This window comes from Melitaea cinxia, chromosome 26 (genome assembly GCF_905220565.1).
Source record: "Melitaea cinxia chromosome 26, ilMelCinx1.1, whole genome shotgun sequence".
Lineage (NCBI taxonomy): Eukaryota > Metazoa > Arthropoda > Insecta > Lepidoptera > Nymphalidae > Melitaea > Melitaea cinxia.
In genome coordinates this window covers 10,651,423-10,661,504 of record NC_059419.1, presented here as the reverse complement: position 1 = coordinate 10,661,504, position 10,082 = coordinate 10,651,423, and the positions used below count along the sequence as shown (strand labels likewise).

The window sequence follows — 10,082 nt, the reverse complement described above, 5'->3', positions numbered from 1 at the left end:
TTTACGAGTAGGAGAAATGAATACTTTTGGTATCATTTTGTTAACTCCGTTTCGTGTCATTGACGATGTTATTATTTTGACTAATAATGACACTCCATAAAACAAAAATTAAAATCAATCGACAAACACTTCAAATTGAATGAACTTTAGATACATATAAATGATAAGGCAACATTTTATTGTGAACATTTTAAGCAAATTCTTCAACTTACGTTATAATAATCTGCTAACTTGACTACATAATAAATTTGTCCAAATTCGACCCAAATATTAAGAAAGATAAATCAGCAAAATACATTAAACAATTTTCATACAAAAAGTTGAATCAATTTTGACATTGTTTCTTCTTAAAACTGAATTTTATTAGTACTGCAACATTACATACTCAAAATATCATTATTACTTGATTTCTCTTTTTATTGAGAAATGGACAATGTGGTCAGAGGTAGGCAGTATAACCTTTTATAGTGTTATGATACAAAACGTATGGTAAAATTGTCGAGTGTTTTATAACTTTGGCTTGCAGATTTTTTTATTATAATTTAAGTATTATGTTTAAATAGCTTTTTATGGAATATTTATTCGTTATGTGAATGACAATATTTATGGATTCAAAGTTTTTTTATTATCTTGGTTGCTTCAAATAAATTTCATGGTGGTGGATTTTATAATGAAAACTTGGCATTTTCTTGCATACTGCTTTTTACGATTTTTTTAAATTATGTATTATGAATATGTGTTAATTACACTTTTCATTGCATTATATATGTCGTTAATATTGTTTTATATTTTTATTTTGTGATAACTTATCAATAAATAACTTTGTAAAAACTCACATAGAACTTTATATTCGTTTACCGTTGTGTATTTGATGCTTCTTGTTTGTAAGACATTTAAAGACAGTTTCTTTTTAAATTTCTTGACTTATAAAACCAGTCTCATAATTCACAATTTCCTAATCCTATATATTAACAAAAAGGCGTAAACGAATTTGAACTTTATTACGTACTGTTAAAAGTAATATTTGACCATATCTTACGCTACTAATGTTCTGATTTTGTTCCAGTTAACCGTAATGCGTCAACACGACAAGCTCGAGACCGTCCTGCGCCACTTCCTAGTAGAGGACCGGGGTGTGGACGGAAGCTCATCTTACGTGGACTTCCTCTGCCACATCCACAAGGAGATACGTTCTCTACTATAGCACGAATGACACGGGAAATTAAACGATTTATATACGCGTCTGCTACAGAACGCTGCGGCTTTGTGATTGGCTGATACGAAACGGAATTGTCTTTTAGAAGATTTAAGACTATAAAAAATGTTGGAAGTGTTTTTTGTTGATTTGTCGAGAAAACTGGGTTTTTGTCTCTTCTGTCGGAAATTATTCTAAGGTCGATGGATATTAGGAACTCATCGATCGGTTTATTTATATTATATTAGCGGTATTATAAATGTTTTATTCCTTAAAACGAACCGTTGTCGGTATCGTTCTGTCAAAATCATCCAAATACAGTTTGGCAGTAAATACTTGCTAAGCAGAAAATACTCAACGTATCCCAATTATAAGTGGAAGCCAATCCAGTCTTCAGAGCTACAGAAAATCAACGTAACAGAACACAGATAATAGAAACGACCTCCAGTAGTTTATTATTCTCCTCTCATTTTTAATACGTCTTGTCCTGTCTACGGTTTTATAATCTGCAATTGTGTATGAAAGGAATATTTAATGAAATACGTTTAGTTGGATGTAATGATATATGTAATTATAATATAAATAAATGTACATAAAAAATTTGGCTCTCGTTTATATTGAGTAATGAATATCCTAAAATTGATAAGGCTTTGAGCCTGATACTGCCATACTCTCCTTTTGCTCGGAAAGGTAGTAGACATGGCGATATATCATCGGGGGTAATGAAAAAATGAGTATTTACTAGAAATGAACCGATCGTAAGTTTGGTTGACGAACTGGTTACAAAATGGCCAGCTAGTTGGCAAAGCCAAAAGCTTAGCACTAATTCTCTTATATCTAATTAAAAACCGAAAAAAATAAAATTTGACTCTCACTCTTTTCTCTCTTATGAGTAAATTTTCTGAAATCGTTACTTACTAAATCCATAAATAGAGTTCTGCTGGCCAAATTTCGTTCAACTTATTTGCCTTTAATAGCTTACGACTTAAAACTGTTGTTCAATCATTCAGACATTTAGAAAAAAAAAACATACCAATTTAGTATGTTTTATTTTTTCTAATTATAGTCAATAAAATATGGTTGATTTCGGACATGATGTTCTTGTATATATACACTTTTTACGTTATCCACGATGATATACATTTGTTCAATGAAAATTGTAATGAATATTTATACTTAACAAAGCATTTAGCTTGTAATAGAACTTCGATATATCTGTCCTTATCTAACTTATGAAGTTAAAGTAGGATAGGAAACGAAATTATATACGACAAGATTGTGGAGTGAATTTATTATTAGGAAAAGGGGTTTAAAGTTATGCCTTCATAAATAAATGAATTCGTCGCGTACTATCATGATCGTTGCGTCCATCGTGACATGAATGGCAAATTTAAGAATGTAAATAATAAATTAACAAAAATTCTGTTTAATAAATTATAAAGTTTCAATTAGAACTCATTTTAATGTCCATCTTTGTATATAAAAGTCGATGAATTTCAAAGCAATAAAACAGCAATGTACTTGAAAAAAAAATTACTTAAACCTAATATAAAAAAAGGTCACGCCAACTAATTTATGGTATTGTCTATTTTAGGGGAAAACCCTTCAAAATCGTCTACATATAGTTTCTACTACTATGAGCTAATAAAACCTGTAAAGATTAAATTTGCTTTAGTAATGTAGCAGTAATCATTATTTCTCTTTAAGATTCTCTGTATACCTACAATAAATTCGTGTAGCATTGTTTGGAGAAAGGGGGGTCGAAATGTACATTCATTCTAAAACCGCTTCAAATCGAAACGGAGTATTAAAATAAGGAATACTTCCGTCTCGTGAGAGTTCATATTCATTATGATTATGTAAAAATTATGTAATACTGCGTTATGCAGGCTGTTGATAGGATGTATAAAATATGTATGAATTAGTGGAAATAAAAAAAAAAATTGAAATATTCAAGAAATGAACGGTATGATGGTGGTATGAAGTTCGTTGGTCAACTAGTATACATTTCTGTGTGTGTGCGTTGTATGTTCACAATAAGTAACAAAAAATAAATTAATTATTTTGAAACTTTATTTTTTAATTTTTAAAACTGTTGGCATAATGTGAGTATAAGGTTGTTTTTTTTATTTTAATTTGATTAAAAAATTGTGCGTGTTTGATATTTTCCGAAAGTAATGGTTCGCCATTATTAGTTATAAACTTATAAATTTAGATATACATAGTATTTTTATATAGGATACCATATCTAAAACAGCATAAAATTTTAATATAGTTTTATTAACAGCCTGTATAGATTTGAAGATAATGATCAATTATACAGATATAATTATAGTTTGATTAAATAGTTTTGAAATATATTGTATATTTTAAATCGGTTTCTATATACAGAGAACTATCCGTTTTGCTAACTAATAGTTTCAGACACATGCTTAAGACAACTAACTGGTCGTGGTAAGACATTGTAAGAATATTGACATGTAAAATTTGCAATCCTTGCAAATTTCTACACAACAAGATTTAACCGTTCGTTAGCAAAACGGACCGTTTTTTAATATAGGCACCGGAGTTTAGATAAAGTGATATGATTTCAAGTGTCAAATTATATAAGAACAATTTATGAATGTTAGATTTTTTTTTTTCACACTGTGTAAAGACCAATTTAGGTGATAATGAAAAAAAAAACTTATATTTTTCTATTATTTTGACTAAATTTCCATTGTAGACGTAAAATGTTTATTATTAATATTGTTTTAAAAGTTTTTGTATCACTGTATGTTTGTTTATTTTACGCAATAAGTATATAGTGGTTAGTTAGTTATTATGTTCAATATAGTGCAGTCAAATGATTCGATTGTAACGGAATGTAAATAAAATATCTTGGTTTAATTATGGTTTTTCTCCTTTACGCTTCAGCTTCTAATATCCCACTGCTAGGCATAGGCCTCAACTCGACAAATTTTAAAGTGGGAGGAAATGACAAAAAAAAACTTTTTCCATGCCTGGGAGGCTGCCCGCCCCACCCACCGAGTCGCAGCTGACGGTCGCGAATATTCATATAATATAAATCCCTAATGAATTTTGCGAAGTTTTGATTGGGAGAAAATAATTGACCAAATTTGTACCTAGCTCCGGGACCATTAGCGGGGATCGAAAACGAAACCACAGACTAAGAGCCAGTGTTGACCGCTGCGTCGTGCCAACATGTTGGCATTACTTGTCAATTGAATGAAATAAAAATTAAAATACTTCAAAAGTTTATTAAAAGATTATGCGTAACATTTGATACAATTTTTAAGAATAATTTCAAAGTTATTTATTTTCAAACAGTGTGTTACTTTCACGTGTTTTTTTTTTCATTATATTAAATCACTGCTGTATTATCATTCTTTTCTGAAACAAAGTGTTGATTATATAAATTTAATTCGCTAGAAGAAACTACTAGAAAATAGCAAAAAAGATACACGAATAGCAAAAAACGTACACATATAGGTCCATAAAACTATATCTTAATATATATAAATTACGTGTCACGTTGTTTGTTCGCGATGGACTCCTAAACTACTTAATCGATTATAATCAAATTTGCACACCGTGTGCAGTTTGATCCAACTTGAAAGATAGGCTATATTTTATTTTGATATATGTAATTATTACATTTAAGAACAAAAATAAGACGGTACGAAGTTTGCTAGGTCAGTTAGTGGTCTATAATTGTCTATGCTATTTCTATGGAAGGTAGAAGTAAGAACTCTTAAATGAGGGATCAGTTAAAAGTGTTGTACAATACCGCAATAATTTAAAATCTCCGAGTAGAATTTGTATATTTCTACGCAGATCTTTATATCAACAATTTTTATTAACATCAGCTGTTGCTAGAAAAGATGCCTACAAAATGTATCGGGTTTTAAGGGAATAGACAATTACAAATAAGTACTATTCGTCATAGATATTTATTTTCTTTTCATACGCATCTTGTAAAAAAATAAAGAACAAGCTAAACTACGTAATTTAGTAACAACAAAAAAAGTAAATTTAAGATTTCGAAACATCGCTTTATATTTTATTAACGTGCCTATAGACAAATGCTTTAACTAAACTTTTCAAAGCTTACTTCAATGAAAAATTATTCGTAAAATCTTACTTTTTGCTTTGGATATATGACTTCAATGATAGGACCCTTATATTTGCAAGGAATGCAATATTTTTGACGACGCTTCCGCCGACAGCCGAGCACGAGAGACAGCAACAGCAGGAGAAGTAATATGATGCTTTTAACGCGCATCTTATGTATTTATTGAAGTATTTCACTGAAATAATTGAAATGAATCAATAATTGTTATTAATAGATAGGTACATACTAAATATTTAATTCTTTAGGTAAAAAGAAAATAATGGTCTCAAGTAGGTACATAATTAATAGTACGGCTAAAAAAGGAGAGTCATATTTTTTAATTGTTTCTAGAATGAAATACGGACTTTAACAATTCACCGTTGTTTATGTGGTGTGTATCTAAGCACCGTCGGCTGTGGGTCGCTCGGCATAGGTATTTGTCTAATATTTGTTTTCGGTCTGGGTGTCTATCCTTGTGGGACACCCTACTGTGCCACATAGAGCACGGAAAGCAGTAGGTATCGGTTGCGATCATATACAGCTGATAGAGATCGTAATTCCTATGTACGTACATATCTACCAAACCGCAGCGGAGCAGCTTGGTGGATTAAGCTCTGACCGTTCTCTTAGAATCTTGGTCGTCAAATGAGGTACCTGCCGCCTGTTTTCGTGCGTTTCACAGCTCAACGAATGATTTAAATATATTAGCTATCTAAACCGATTTGAATGAAAAACAAGAGTATCTACTCTTGTTTTTGACCTTCATGTTTGGCCAACTTTGTCAAAATGTGGCCAGCAATTATAAATGCTTCAAATACTTCGTAATATACAATCAACTAGTTCGATTGTATGACTTTGTTAGACATTATTCTTTACAAATTCGAGAAAGGTATTATCGACTGATCGACCGATACCGTTTTCGGTATGACTTGTCTTTTAACATAACTTTGGTTTTGGCCAAATGACCTGACTTATCGGTTGGATTCGTTGCGGTCGTTTAGCACTTGACTTATGTCACATAGTTAACAGTTTTGGATGATATTACATCCCCTATTTTACCCTGCAACGAAGGACTTGTTCGTTGGTTTTGTATGTTGCAAACAGACGAATAATTTTTACTATAAAACAATTTTTAACACGACATTCTATTTAAGGTTTAGGTAAGGTTTAATTTTCAGCAAAGGCACTAGTACCCTTTAATACGTACCTTCATTCCGATCTTAGCGCGCACTTTCGGTCCACCGAATTGGTTACAAGGGTAACAGCCGCCATCTTTACAGTGCCTCCTGTCTCGTCTGCAGCCGCGAGTTACCTCGAACACACACACGGCGATGTGAATGAAAACCAGCACGAACTCGTTAAGATACTGCATCTTTTTAGAAGATTTTCTAAGAGAACGAGAATTAAAATCTTGTATTAGTGTTATTTGCAACAGGCAGTTGAGATGATGCTTAAAATTACGTATCCCACTGCAAACAATCGATGTAATTTTGTTGCATACGTGTATATGCATCCAGTATAATATTCTTAAACTGTTTTCTAATGTTTTTTCGAAAAACAATATGTGAAACAGAGAAGGAACAGGGAGGACCTTGACCATGGTTGCTTTAAAGTATCTGCAAGGTCGGGCATTTAAAAACAACTTCATAACTGCGATAAAATCAGAAAAAGTTGATTCTTAAATTGGTGTGTGGAATGTGCACATATCAGCATGATATCATACTCTAATTTTAATATGATTTTTATTAATTAGTAATATCATTAACATTACAGCCTGTACAGTCCACTGCTGGACATAAGCCTCCACAAGTTTACGTAAAAATAACGTGAACTCATGTGTTTTGGCCATAGTGACCACGCTGGGCAGGCGGGTTGGTGACCGCAGTACTGGCTTTGTCGCACCGAAGACGCTGCTGCCCGTCTTCGGCCTGTATATTTCAAAGCCAGCAGTTGGATGGTTATCCCGCCATCGGTCGGCTTCTTAAGTTCCAAGATGGTTGTGGAACCTTATTATCCCTTAGTCGCCTCTTTCGACACCCACGGGAGAGAGGGGGTGGCTAAATTCTTTAGTGCCGTAGCCACACAGCATTAATTAGTAATAAATTATATCATATATGTACGTATTTACAATGCCATATTCGAGCTTGGATTTTCACGTCACAAATTAGACATTTATCTTATTCCGAAAAGAAAAAAAGCTTTAAGTCTGTCTTTATTCTGTTCCTACCCTATTAATTATTATCTCCAACGTACCAAACTGCAGTGGAGCGGATTGGTAGATTAAGCTACGATCTTTCTCCTACATGGAGATGGAGGCCTATGTCCAGCAATGGGACGTCACAAGCTGAATAAATCAATAAAAATATCTGTCTTAGAATTTCTCCCAATATTCATATTTATCTATCTGATATAAATAATGTAGTATTTGATTAATTTGTTTTATTTGACTTTAGGTATTTCTGTTTTAATTTTAATTTGGTTTATATTTTTAACCGATTTCAAAAAAAGGAGGAGGTTACTCAATTCGACCGTATATATTTTGTTTTTTTATGTATGTTCGGGGATAACTCCGTCGTTTACGAACGGATTTTGACAATTATTTTTTTGTTAGAAATTGGATATCCCTAGTTTGGTACCATTATAAGGAAACCAGGATCTGATGATAGGATCCCAGAGAAATCGAGGTAAACTCTCGAAAATCCGCATAACTTTTTACTGTGTGTACCGATTTTGATGATTTTTAATTTAATCGAAAGCCGATGTTTATCATGTGGCCACATTTAAATTTCATCGAGATCTGATTACAACTTTTGGAGTAATCTTTGATAATGCGTATTTACTTGAATATTTTTTCGTCTACCTACGTTGTATTAGATAATTGTCGATATAATTGAAGTCGGTTTTTCTTCGTTTGGCTCACCTGATGGTAAGCGATTACCGTAGCTTACAGGCGTCTGCAACACCAAAAGCATCGCAAGCGCGTTGCTGATTCTAGCCCCAAGCTTTGGTCACCTTACTTACCACAAGAACACGAAACTACTTGAAAGTATTATTTAGCTATGATCTTCTGTAAGGCACCCTAGATGCGGCCCCAGATTTGAGCAGCATATTTGCTGTGCCCTATCTTAGTTACCTATACATTTAATAAAAACATAATTATTATGACGGAGTACACACAACAGAATATACTTAACCTAACAATAATATTCTCATTTATGTAAATGATGACGCATTTGGAGTTAATTATAGACGTTCAGAGTTATTTACTAATTGATATCTTAAGTTTACAGCGAGTTCTGGGAAGTCGCATCTCAACTGGCAAGGAACGCCGGATGTACGCCTTATGCACGCTCCGAGTGCAAGATCTTGTTACAAATAACTGCATCGAATGACGCAAGTTGAGCTGTCTCGTAATTTGTGTTGTCTCATTAACCATTATCGATATAATTATGTAAATATAGGGATTCTTTAAAAAAAATACTAAGACATTTCTAAGTAAAACTTCCTTACGCACATTTGACTTGGTCAGTAAGCTGGTTAATGCAAACGACGTTATGAAAAGTGTGATTAGGCGAGGCGAACGGAAGTTGAAAGGGGGATATAAAATTTAGTGGAGAGAAGTGTCTTCTTGGCGTGTGGTCTTTAGCACAATTTTTTTTTTTAAATAAAATTTGGTGTCAAGATGGTTAAAAGAGGGTGAGAAGACTACTTTTGGAGTTATCTATAACTATAAAACTTTATTAAAACTAACTTTTACTGACAATTTTTTCGTTTACCTACCTACGTTCGATGTAATCGAAGACGGTTTTTTTTCGTTTTTAAAGCAAACACAATTTTCTTAACGCGAATCTATACAACGCGCTAGCTCTAGACGCCGCGTTGGCGCAACGGTTACAGCCATGGATTGAATCTACCTGTTGCGCTAGCGGTTGCGGGTTTGATCCCCGCACATGACAAACATTTGTATTGACTATTTTTTTTATTTCTGATCCTTCTCTGAGCTGATCTGATCTGATCTCTGATCCTTCTACATGCGGAAAGAGGCCTATGACTAGAAGTTGGATATTACGGGCTGAAGCTACTGTTAGAAAAAGATTTGTTTAAAAGAAAATAAATAGTCACGGAAAAAATGGCGTTAAAGTAAGTCTACTGTATATTAAGTAAGTCTACTTTTTTAATATAGTCATATTATCAACTTACGGAATGTATAAATTGCGTTAAATTTTCAATAAATTAGCTTCCTATGTTGATTTCTTATCGCACTTGGGACTGTTCTCGTTGCAATCAACGTACTGGTGTCTCGAACAACCGTAGCAGGTCTCCAGGTACGAGAGCAGCAGTGTCACTATCAACACTATCACCTCTTTGACGAAGGCTTCATCCATAGCACGATTGAGAACTATTATGCTGATAACAATATATTAAATTAAAAATGTATGAAAAACATCTACATAAATGATATACCGTTGTAATTATAATTATTATATTAAGAATTGATAAAAATTTCTTTTGTAGAAAGGACATTTAATTTTAAAAAGTAAATACTCTAAGTTTTATATATAATTGAATACGATATATGTTTATAAGGTGTCCGACTCATAATTACGTTCTTTCAACGAGAGGGAGGGGAGGTCTATAGGTTTAATAGATCATGTTCCTTTTGTCCACCCATTTTTTTTTCTTGGGGAGAAAATCCATCATGGATACCCTCCGGCGCCCTATGTCAGATTCCTAGTGACTAAAAAATCACCACGTGTGAGCAGTCATCCACCT

General features: G+C 32.9%; 1 long non-coding RNA gene across 1 annotated transcript; it reads right to left on the bottom strand.

Moving 5' to 3' along the window:
• Positions 1-4,495: 4,495 nt before the first annotated feature.
• On the bottom strand, positions 4,496-9,702 carry LOC123666492. The gene is made up of 4 exons (XR_006745252.1): positions 9,510-9,702; positions 6,517-6,697; positions 5,340-5,505; positions 4,496-4,588 (listed from the first exon to the last, which is right to left on the bottom strand). It is a non-coding gene; the product is annotated as an uncharacterized LOC123666492 (long non-coding RNA).
• Between the last annotated feature and the right edge of the window lie 380 nt (positions 9,703-10,082).